Source organism: Astatotilapia calliptera, chromosome 20 (genome assembly GCF_900246225.1).
Source record: "Astatotilapia calliptera chromosome 20, fAstCal1.2, whole genome shotgun sequence".
NCBI classification, from domain to species: domain Eukaryota; kingdom Metazoa; phylum Chordata; class Actinopteri; order Cichliformes; family Cichlidae; genus Astatotilapia; species Astatotilapia calliptera.
The window spans coordinates 25,198,131-25,209,583 of record NC_039321.1 but is presented as its reverse complement, the minus strand read 5'-3'; the positions used below and the strand labels follow the sequence as shown (position 1 = coordinate 25,209,583).

Here is an 11,453-nt window from a genome sequence, read left to right as displayed (position 1 = left end):
GAGCCAATCTTTGTTTTGGCTTCACTGTCTTAATTTGCTCACCTGATTTTGCACTTATTCTGCAAATGCTTGCTTTTTTGTGTTTTTGTTCTTTTTGTTCTTTTTTTTTTTCTTTTTTTGTAGTGTTGGCCCCACTTAATGTGCAGTCAGTTAAGATATTTCCATCTGTAACATACAAGCATTACATCATTGCTTATAATCTGTGCAGCAGTTGTCAACAGTTTAATGTGTGAAGTGCATAAAATGAAGTCCAACATGTATCAATCACAGTATGGGAATATTTTTTGGTTTGTTTTTGTTTTGTTTGGGGTTTTTTGTTTTTTGTGCAGCAAACCTCTAGTGGCATATAAAAATGTTTGTGGCATCATGTCAGTAAAGTATCTGTTTATTTAAAAATTTCTAAGCTACTAGTTTGCTCCAGTGCTATACAGGGTAGTAATTGTGTTATGACTGAACTGAGTGTTATTAATTTGCTCAAACTAAAACTTGACAATGGCCTGTATCTGAGGGACAGTAATGGTACTTATACATTTTTGACTTTCAAACTCATTATTAATAATATTGCTTTCGTTCAGAAAGTCTTCAACATCTTGGATGTACAGAACGTTTTGGGAGACTGTTATTTTACTGTGAAAAGTGCTTGTAGCATTTCGTAGTGTAAATGGAGTCCTGTATATTTATTAATAATTTAAAAATCATGTTATCAGTCTTTGAACAATTTCTCTGTATGATTTGCACTAAAGTTTTGTTTCGTTTTTCAAGCAAGTGTTCAGAATAAATTGAGAATGTTAAAGCTTTTTGTGGAGTCTATATGAAACTTTATCTAATGGATCAAGTTGAGTTTAAAGAATCCCAGTAAAGAGCTGCAGCCTTTGGATTGTGTTCTGAAAGTATTCAACAATGGCCAGCTGGTGGCGCACTTTCCTTACTTTAACTTCAGGAATGGCAGATAACTGAGGAGAACGGTAGATAATAATGTAATACCACTGCATCTCTACCACACTACAACATTCTGTTTGAAAAATCCATTCATGTTTTTCTGCACTCTAAAAGAGAGAGGGGGCACTGTTCGTCTCTGGTACATGGAAGAATATCCACAGTTCCCATCCTAGGACCCAATTCTTGAAAAAACAGTTATGTAGTATAGCATTCTTAATTCTACAAGATATATAATCAACAGGAGCAACTCACTACCGCACATTCTTCATGCTGTTTTACTTTACTGTGAAGAAGTGTTGAGAAACCTCTCAATTCTTTATATTTTGCTTCCAAGGAATCTGACTTTTCTTCTATTCTTGTGGTCTTGAGCAAGAATTCTCAAAGCTCTCTGAAGGTCTTTCACAGTTTTTCTTTGGACATTGGCTGTTTTCCCAACTAATTTTCAGTTTAGTCCTTGTCTCTGACCACTTTCAGAGAAGTGTTTTTTGTTTTTTAAGCTCCTTAGCACTGACCTATGAATCACCCAAGCATAAATAAGGCACCTAACTCAAGGGATGACTCAGTTATTGTGTCTTCACATAACAGACAACAAAGAACATATTTTAAATTGTATTTTTAGGTACTTTTGCTACTAGTACACATCTTGACAAAAATTGCCAAAGATAACAAAGTTTGACAGGCTTAAAAAATATCTTCAAACCAATAAGGTGACTCCCAAACACTTAATTGCTAAAAACCTGGGAAATATCTGGATAATGCACACTGTCTTTACAACAACTGAGGAAACTGGACAAGTGGAGGATAAAAGAAAATGTGGCAAGCCTAAAAAAACAGCTTGGTGTTAGCATTATCTGCTACTAATTACTTACTATATATATAGCTTTTTCATGCTCTATTTGTATGCTTGCACATGCTTAAATCTTGAAAGTGGAGAGTATTTGTATGATATTTAAAAATGTTGAGAAGCCATTTGATTAACTGGTCATTTTCCACATTTCCACATTCTTTTGGCTTGTACAGAAAATTTTCCACGAGCATCAAAGCGGCTCAGTACATTCTTCCTGCAGACTGAGGATAGAAGTAATCTGATGACACAAACAAAATTGAGTCTTGACAGATTCCAACAAACTCCTCCTTGTTCTTCTATACTAAAGGCTACTCAGTATGTGCCACTCTTTGCACCACTGTTAGTCTTTCAGCTCCACCTACAGCTAAAATTGCTAATTAGACATTTCCCATCAAAAGCTGAGATTGTGCAGATTAACATTTGAGAGACATGCTGGGCTGCTGGTTAATATGTACCTTTTGGTTGAGCCTTTCTAGAGCATTACACAGCTCAGTCCTTCTGTGTCTGTGTCAGTTAGATGAATAGACCTGCCTGAGTGTATTAAAAATATTTCTTTCCGTTAAGGCCAGAGCAAACATTAACTGAAGAGAGTAATGGCATTTCTGTCACTTTTAACTTATAACTTCATTCTGAATGTGTTTTTATGTGAATTCACAAATACTGGTTAATGTTGCATGAGAGCCACAAACTGATTCTTGGTGCATTATAGCTGAATTACAGCTGACATTTCAAGCTGCAAATGTCTACCAATTTCATCGAAAGGATTTCAAAGTTGGAAATGCTCCTATATTAGGATTTTTGAAAAGCTGTAAAATGCATTTTTCTGCTGGAAGAAGCCATCAGAAGATAGGTACGCTGTGATCATAAAGGGATGGACATAACTGCAACAATACTCAGGCAGGCTGTGGAGTTTAAAGTTTGATCATTCTCTAATGACTTCTCTGTAAACCCTATAGATGATTGTCGGAGACTCTAAGAAGATCAGCAGTTTCTGAAATAGTCAGAATAGCCTGTCTAGCACCAACAACCGTACCGCCAGCTGCTTTAAGCTTTCCTTTGCCTGTATGTAACCACACAAGTAATTTCCATCGACCAACTGGTCTTCGGGTCAAACTAATTTGTCATTTCCACCTTTAGCAAGAACTGTTTTCTTGCATATTATGAGAAGCATTGTGGTGGAAGTTGTTTAATTAGCTTCCTTTTTTATTAAATCTTCATGGAAAGCCACACAGAGCTCTCACTGTCAGATGTGAGTCGGCTTGTCTCACCAATTTGTGTACTAGGGACTGGAATCGGATGGTGTTACTATATCATGATATGAGCTTTATATCATGTAAAAATTTATACCAGTAATAATATGAAGAAAAATTAGGCCAGGAATTTTTTTTTATTGTCGTTCATTTAAAAAAAAAAAAAAGACAAAATATAAAAATACTGCAAATTTTAGCATTGATCCAATACCAAATAAATACGGGGGCGGTACTGATACAATTAACCTATTAGTACAGCTTATGTAGGGGAGAGCAGTGTGTAATGATTAATGAGATGAATCATCATCAGTTTTCAAGTCATGGACACATTTTAATCGTGATTAATTATTTTTACATTCCAATACATATACAAATACAAATGTAGAAGGAAGACACAAAGTAGTCCTATATACATAAGCAACTGAAATTTGTATGTACAGATAAAAATGTACAGAGATATGTACACAAGTGTGTGTGTGTGTGTGTGTGTGTGTGTGTGTGTGTGTGTGTGTGTGTGTGTGTGTGTGTGTGCAACCATGTTAAACTGTAGCTGTAAAAGTCTACAACTGAACAAGCTGCTCAGTGCTCGTACAGTCTCATGCAGGGGTGGGAAGTGTTGTCCATGATGGATGTTAGCTCAGACAACATCCTCTCCTCCCCAATCTGCTCAACGGACTTCAGCAGACAGTCCAGGACAGAGCTGGCCCTCTTGACCAGTTTGTTAAGTTTCCCCCTGTCCCTCTCTGCCGTTCCACCACTCCAGCAGACCACAGCATAAAAGATAGCAGTCACCACCACAGTGTCATAGAACATCCTTAGAAGAGTCCTGTTCACCTCAAAGGATCTCAGCTGCCGTAGGAGGTCTAACAACCTGCATAACAGACTATATCAACTTCTGCGTGGATAACACTGACCAGGAAATATCCAAATTTATGATATCGGTATTGGACATAAAAAAAGTGGTATTTTGCCATCTCTAGTATTTATTCTTTCACTGAGCATATACCTGCATCACGAGTGTCAATGATGACGTCTGCAGGCTCAAAAGTCCTGGCCTTGCTCAGCCCCGGTCCACTCACACGCACATGGCTTGCATCACCAATCTCTGACTGCTTAATCATAACAGCAATTGGGCTGCTGGGAATATGACGACCGTTCTTCTTGATCTTAACAAGGTACTTGCCAATCTCCTTGGAAACAAAGGAAATTCCTAAGACAGACAGACAAAACAGATGAGGGTTAACAACGCTTATTCTTGTGTGTGCATGCAGCCCGTTTCAGTTGCTCCTGCTTCTTTCTCCATGCTTTAACTTTTATTACTTCCCCCCCTCTGTCTTTTACTTAGGGATTAATAAAGTATTTGGATTCTGCTGAGTCTCATTGTTTAGCAACTTCTCACTTATCAGGCGGACACTCACCAACGTGAGCGTTACATAGCATCTTCAGCAGGCAGGGCTCCTCTGGCCCTGAGGGTGTTGTAAGAGAGGCTGTTCCCTGGATGAGGTCAAGCTCTCCTATGTCCAGTGGAATATCTGCAGCTAAACCCACCTTCAGATGGTACGTCCTCATGATATCGTCACTTAGAGAAGGAAATGAATTACTTTACTGTAGCTTTTGGGCTGCCATCTTAGAGGCTGCATGGATGGTCTACACTGATGTAAAAAGACAGTTACCAGTAATCCTAGCAGAGAAGGGGCTGCCTGGGATGTGCTTGTCATTGTATTTAACAAGGATGCTGTAGTCTCGTGGCAGCACTGGCAGGTAAGACACCGTGCAGGTTCTGTCCTGGTTGTGCACACAGCCCCTCGATGGCCAGAGACAAACCACCTACAAAGATGTGATATGAACAGACAGTGTCCCGTGTGTTCAAAATCAGAGGGAGCAGGTAAGTCATAGCGAATATAATTGCATTCCACAGCACACAATGTGTGTTTGGCCATGTGACTGTTACCTACCTTCTCCAGCATCTTTGGTTTTAACAGTAAAGACAGCTGGCTTGTTGACAGGCACTGTTCATGTAATCCATGTAGAACTGTAGAACTTTGCCTGATGCCATTCGGACCTCACCTAAAGCAAAGGGCAAAAAACAATGACACTCACACATCACTATGATCAAACTATCTGTTTATAAAGAAGGCTTGTTACCTGTTACCTTGGCAGGTCCCGCTGGCGCGCCGTCCTCCGGCTCACCTCGAGCCACGCGCTGTCCACCCTTACAATAATCACACTGTTGCTGTAACAGTATATTCAACAGCTGCAGCTCTCCCACTGCCAGCTGTACACATCACCACCAAACAACAACAGTAAAAGCAGAGCACAGGTTTTAAGCCAGCGAGGCATGATTTTAGATGCCGGTGAGTCCATCTCACCTGCAGCGCCATTGCAGACCACACCCCGCCACAATAATAAAGTATTTTTTAGTTTAATTATAAACTTTGTCCTAATTAGGTCCTGGGTTTTAACTATTTAATCAGTATCGGTATTGGTATCAGCGATACTAGCCCGTATTTACTTGGTATCGGATCGATACCAAAATATGCAGTATTGCACACCACTACCTCGTGCCCAGCTAATAAGAAAAGCAGACATGAGTGCGCAACTGTGCGTGTAGTTTAAATATAGCAATATTGCCTCTGTTTCATCGGCCGGCCAAGTGGCTCATGGGAAGCAACAAGGCCTGTAAGCAGAGTTTGATCTAGAGCGGCGATGGTTCGAATCCCATGCGTCCCATCTGCATCCGCTCTGTACTGCCCTCAGTACACTTCAGCCAGCTGAGTCTGTAGAGCTCCAGACTCACTCTGCCTTTTACGTTTTCTTCAAATCCCTTGTTAACTTTTGGGTGGAAAGGCGTTCAAGGTACCACAAAGCCGACTGGGTCATGCTCCTCACACTTTTTACATAGCCCGACTGATACAGTTTATCTGCTGATGGCGACTGACTCGGTCAAGGTAAATATAACCATGTCATTATTATGAAAAAGACACACAGCTTATCATCTTATATTTCTGAAATACCTAAAATCACTTGTTATGATCCAATGTTGTCAGTGTTTGTTTTATGTGTGATTCCTCCCACCAGAGGATGGCTGTGGGTTTTTTCCCCTTTTCTTTCTTAGGGGGTGGACACCTGGGCGTGCCTGCTGAGTAGTTGGGTGGAGTCTCTTCCTGTTCTCGGATTGGATAACTGGTTGATCACCTCCAGTATTTAACCACCAGATGACAGCCACTTGGCCTCTCCTAGCCTCCTCCATCCAACAAAGCACATGTGTTTTTGAGTCGTTATTTTGTAGAGTGTCTTTGCCCATTGATTTGCAAGTATAACCAAGTACAACCTTTTTGTGTGTGTGTGTCTGGCAATAGAACCTAAGTCTTGTAAATAGCTGTAAATAGATTTGTAAAGTAGCAATTGTGTATTTTGTTTCACCTTGTATACATTGTTCACTGCAGCAGCCTAGTAGGCGTGAGAAGCCATTTTTGTTGATCAAGTTTTCTCCTGTTTTTTGTTAGAAAGTTAGGTAAGTGAATTGTCTTTTGGTTGGTTTTTATTTGTGTAGGAAAGCATAGGGACCATTAAGGAGTTTTGTTTGTTATTTTTGGCATTGCTCACTGCTGAAGCAAATAAATGGCTGCTTAGCACTTTAAAAGATACTAAACATTAAACATTTAAAAATATATTGTCCTCTCTGGTTACTTTGGTATGATTGACTCTGAATTACTTTATGGTAAATAACACACTATTGACAAAAAACGGTGTAAGAATTCCAGATCAACGGTTTTTAGTTTAACATACAAATGACGACCTTTGACCTTCATCAGGTTTTATTTAATTGTCAGAGAAAACATGTGCTCTTCATGCAGCTGATTACATTCAGTGTGTAAAACAGAAGCTCTGCAGGTCTGAGATCAGCAGCTGTCTGAAACACCAAAATGAGGTAGTGCTAATGCTGATATACAGTGACACAGTTACATGGGGGATTCATCCCTTTGACTTTTCGTCTTTAACTTTACCAATAAAACAGCTGCAGCTTTCACTGACAGCACATGTGGTACTTTAACCTTTATACTGGGGCGACCGTGGCTCAGGGGGTTGGGAATCTCATCTGTAACTGGAAGGTCGCCGGTTCGATCCCTGGGCTCTCTGTCCAGGTCGTTGTGTCCCTGGGCAAGACACTTTACCCTACTTGCCTACTGGTGTTGGCCAGAGGGGCCGATGGCGCGATATGGCAGCCTCGCTTCTGTCAGTCTGCCCCAGGGCAGCTGTGGCTACAACTGTAGCTGCCTCCACCAGTGTATGAATGTGAGAGTGAATGAATAGTGGTATTGTAAAGCGCTTTGGGTGCCTTGAAAAGCGCTATATAAATCCAATCCATTATTATTATTATTATTACTGTTCATCAGTTAACATGTGAACATGTTGGATGATCTGTCTGCTGTCACTGGATGGTGCTGAGGTCTGAATCTGAGGACAGTTCCTGTAATCACAAAGAGAACAGAATCATCACAAACTGAAATCTAAAGTTAATCTGTGAAATAAAGCTGATCCTTCCCTGTCCTCACACACTTGGGATCTGAAGTTCTACTCTTACATTTTGTTCAGTTCTACAGTTCTGCTGACAGCTGATGTTTGAGCTGTTTATTTTAAAAAGGACAAAGCCTTATATACTATAAATACTATATAAACAGATTTTCCAATATAATGTTTACCTTCGAGTTGTTGGTGCTTTGTAAATGGAAATCTCCAGAGATGAGAAGATGTCTGCTCCTGCATTGTGGTCACCAACATACAGAGGTATTATCCGCAGTGTTTAAGCTGCTGCCTGAGTACTGAAAAAATATTTCTCTTGAAGGATGTAAGCTGTATATATATGTATATATATATATGCAAATACATATATACACACACACACACACACACACACACACACACACACACACATATACATATATATATATATATAAGTGCAAGATTTAAAAAAAATGGTGTTATTGTACAGATGTGGTAAGAGACTGAAAACATGCTGTTGTTTGCACGTATTTAATAATCATCTCTGCACAGGTCTCAGGACCTAGCTAAGGACGGTAGTTACGGATTAGCTTACAAACACATTTAACTTAAAAGTGCGGTGGGGCCTCGGATCTGTCTATCCGGTAGTTCAGACTGAAGACCACCTCAGGCTGTCAGGTTAAAACAGTCGGTTGTGGTTTTGTAACGTAAACGCTGGAGCTCCTCTCGGCGTCCCTGCTCTATCTGCCTTTCCCAAACAGAGATGCGCAAGTTTATCTGTGACTGCAGCTGCCAGTCAAAGCTGTTATGATGACGTTGCACCCCATTATAAAAGCATTATGGTAGTAATTAGAATCAAACTTATGGGAAAGGAGACCCCTTGAACATAAATCAGGGTGATGAGAACACTTGATAATGAAAGAAAGAATCTTTGGAAAAAATTATCTGGGAATTTATCGGAGAATATTTTTTATTTTTATTTTAGTCTGACCCCAGTCCCCATCCGCTAACATGGATCAGGCGGGGTTTCTGACCTATACTGCAGCCAGACACCAGGGGGCGATAGAGACGTTTTGTCTTAATTTTTGGGAAGCTCTTCGCGTCGTCCATGTTTTCTACAGTCATTGGTAAGCACAAGCAATTGCTTTTGTCAAATTGCCTATGCTGTTGAAATATCTAACAGACCAAAATATTTTTCAGTGGTGAATGATATTAGGAAAACCCGGAGTTATTATTTTGTAACTGCATTATAAGTAGCAGATAATAAGGGATGCAATTGAGCTGCAGTTAGAGGTTAATGTTTACAACCATACCCAAGCTGGCCCCCCTGCCTTTGGCCACACAGCTGTGTAAATAAATTTGGCAAGGTGGCTTTTGGTCTGACTGTAGACTGAGTTAAAATCACAGTTGCACAGGCACTGGGTGACTGATCTCCATTTCCTGGACGGTAAAAGCAGGGTTTCCTTTCTTGGAGTTAGTCAACTCAGATTTTAGGGTAAGTTAAAGAGGTTGTTATCTATATTATGATAAAAGCCTACATAGTTGCCTCGGTCTTTCATAGTGTTCGATGTCTGTACTTTAACCCAGACAGATTTGTGTGATATTGTGAGGTATTGGTCATCTGTGTGCTTGTGCATGTGTGTCTCAAACTGGAGGACCTGATCATAAATGTGTTTCTCCATTGAGTTACAAGTGATCAAAGAAAACATCATCTGAGTGCTTCAAAGTGTTGGTTCTTGAATATAAATGAGACAGGCCCCAGTCAAATTTAACAGGGGTGCTGGCTAAAAATGAAATCCTACCCACAGAAAGGCAGCAGCTCTCTCCTGTCTGTAGAGACAAGGTCCAAGTTTCTGACCATCAGTCATTTACGGACGAAAAGTAATCTCTGCCTAAATGTAATTGTTCATTAACATGCAGTGCAGTGGGCGTGAGTTTAATTTGAAATTGGCAGTTAGGCTGAATCTTTTATTTGCTGTGGGCAAATGATAAGCCCAGGGGCAAATAATATATGAAGAGAGCGGAAAGATTTTTTATTTCATGACTCTTTGGTATTATGAGGAAACAGCAGCAGTGGCTTACATCAGTCTGTGACGCTGACATATCGCTGTAATTTCCGCAGCCCCTTGTGTCATGGCTGTAGCCAGCAGTGTAATGCAGATGCACACGATTCAGCAGCAATAGGTGCAGTAAACTGTGTGTGTTTTTTCTAAAGCTGCTTTGTTCTCCACCTGGTGAACCTCACATTTTCACTCTTTAGAAGCTTTTAGCGGTTCTGAGTCAAATGAACACAAATGGTTTGGGGTTTTTACTGGAGGTTTTTTTTTTTCTCTGACACATTCAAAAGCTCCAGGAAATGGATTTTACTCAAATTGAACACATATGGGTGAGAGTGCTGCTTTGTAATTGCACTGAGGAAATCCATGAGCTGTCAGATACTGTAGTTCTTAGGATTTATAGCACATGTGTAAAGGAATTTAGCTCACTTGATGTTCTTTAAGTAATTAAGAATTCAAACAAGTCCAATTACACTCTTTGGGAATAAGGGATTAGGTTTCAGGTGCCTTAAGTAGCAGTGCCTGGCAGGTGATTTTTTTTAGCTTGGAGCCATGCCAGTATACGTATAGTGACAAACCATAGCCCTGAGGTGCGAGAACTCCCAGTGCTCACAAGCTCAGCAGTAACTTCAAACTGTGGTGCTGCATTTGTATGCTCAACACAGCTGAAGATCTTAGCCCAGGGCAATGTCGAATTCTCACAGGAAGCTCTGGTGAGAAGTGAGGAAACATGATCAGAGATGATTGAAAACAAAAACAGCCACGCAGAAGTCTAAGAAGGAGAAACTTTTGATCTTCTTCTTGTTAATTTCATCACTTATTCTCGGTGTGATGCACAATATTAAATTCCAACAACTGAGAGATGGATTGCAATTTTTTCCCCCTACTTCTGGGTGGGTCGGAGACCTGACCTGCGTCTTATTTGTCAAAAACCTAAATGACTTGGTAGACTTTGAATGATGCAGTGTGTCATCTGGAAGTACGGATTAGGTTTGGATGTGCACAAACATGAAATGCTGACAGGACCCGTCAGGATCACAGCGGTTTTGTGAAGAGAGATGAGAGGAAAAAAATACATCACAGTACCTCCGGCCATGCTTGTTCTGGCTATTGTGATGTTTATTTGAGTCAAATTCAACGTCTTCTTTGGTGCAGCCAGAGTCACTTATGTCGGACTTGTCCTTGGCTGGAATCTTGATCTCGGGAAGTAAAATTCATGTAGCCCTGCAGATCCTAATGCCGCTCATTTGCCGCCTCTCGCAACTGTTAGTTCAAAGCTAAGAGGGATGTGACACTGGCTTTACGAGTTGAAGCTAAGTCCCTCCAAGCAAGCAGCACTTTGTGGGTGTAATAAAAACCAACAGGATACAAGGATAAAGTACTACTGTAAAAGTCACTTCTTTCCTCTCTCTGCGTGCTCTTAATGCGGGAGCAGAACAGGCACAGTAACGAGGACATTAATAAAGGATGCGGATCCATTTTTAATGATCCACTGGCCCCTTTAGTTTGAAACCGATTTTATTTTGTGCTCGCGGTCGAGCTTTATCTTCAGGATCCCTGTTTTTTGCCTTGCGAGGGACTCGTGAAAGCCGTTTTGCTTGCACAAGCAAAGTGCTGCATAAAACCTGCATACACCTGACTGTTTGTGTGTGAGTGAGACACAGAGAGAGATGCAGTCTTCTCTGTCTATATTTGGAAGATAATCCTCAAGTATGAATGTAAGGGGGGAGAAAGGGAGGGAAGAAAGAATGGTAGCTGAACCAAATTCAGTTTGGAGTCAAATATATGAGAAGAGTGTGGGGAGGTGCGCACGAAATCAAAACACTGGGTATGCTGCCGTTGCTTTATAGTGCATCT

General features: G+C 40.6%; 1 protein-coding gene across 3 annotated transcripts in view; it reads left to right on the top strand.

Moving 5' to 3' along the window:
• Positions 1–8,922: 8,922 nt before the first annotated feature.
• The window catches only part of LOC113012890 (kazrin), a 182,402-nt gene continuing 179,871 nt past the window's right edge, over positions 8,923–11,453 (top strand). For 2 of the 3 annotated variants that reach the window (XM_026153314.1, XM_026153315.1), the window contains exon 1: positions 8,923–9,034. The gene's annotated coding sequence lies outside the window, so the exon portion shown is untranslated. The remainder of the gene's footprint in view (positions 9,035–11,453) is intronic. The other variant, XM_026153316.1, reaches the window with a different exon arrangement.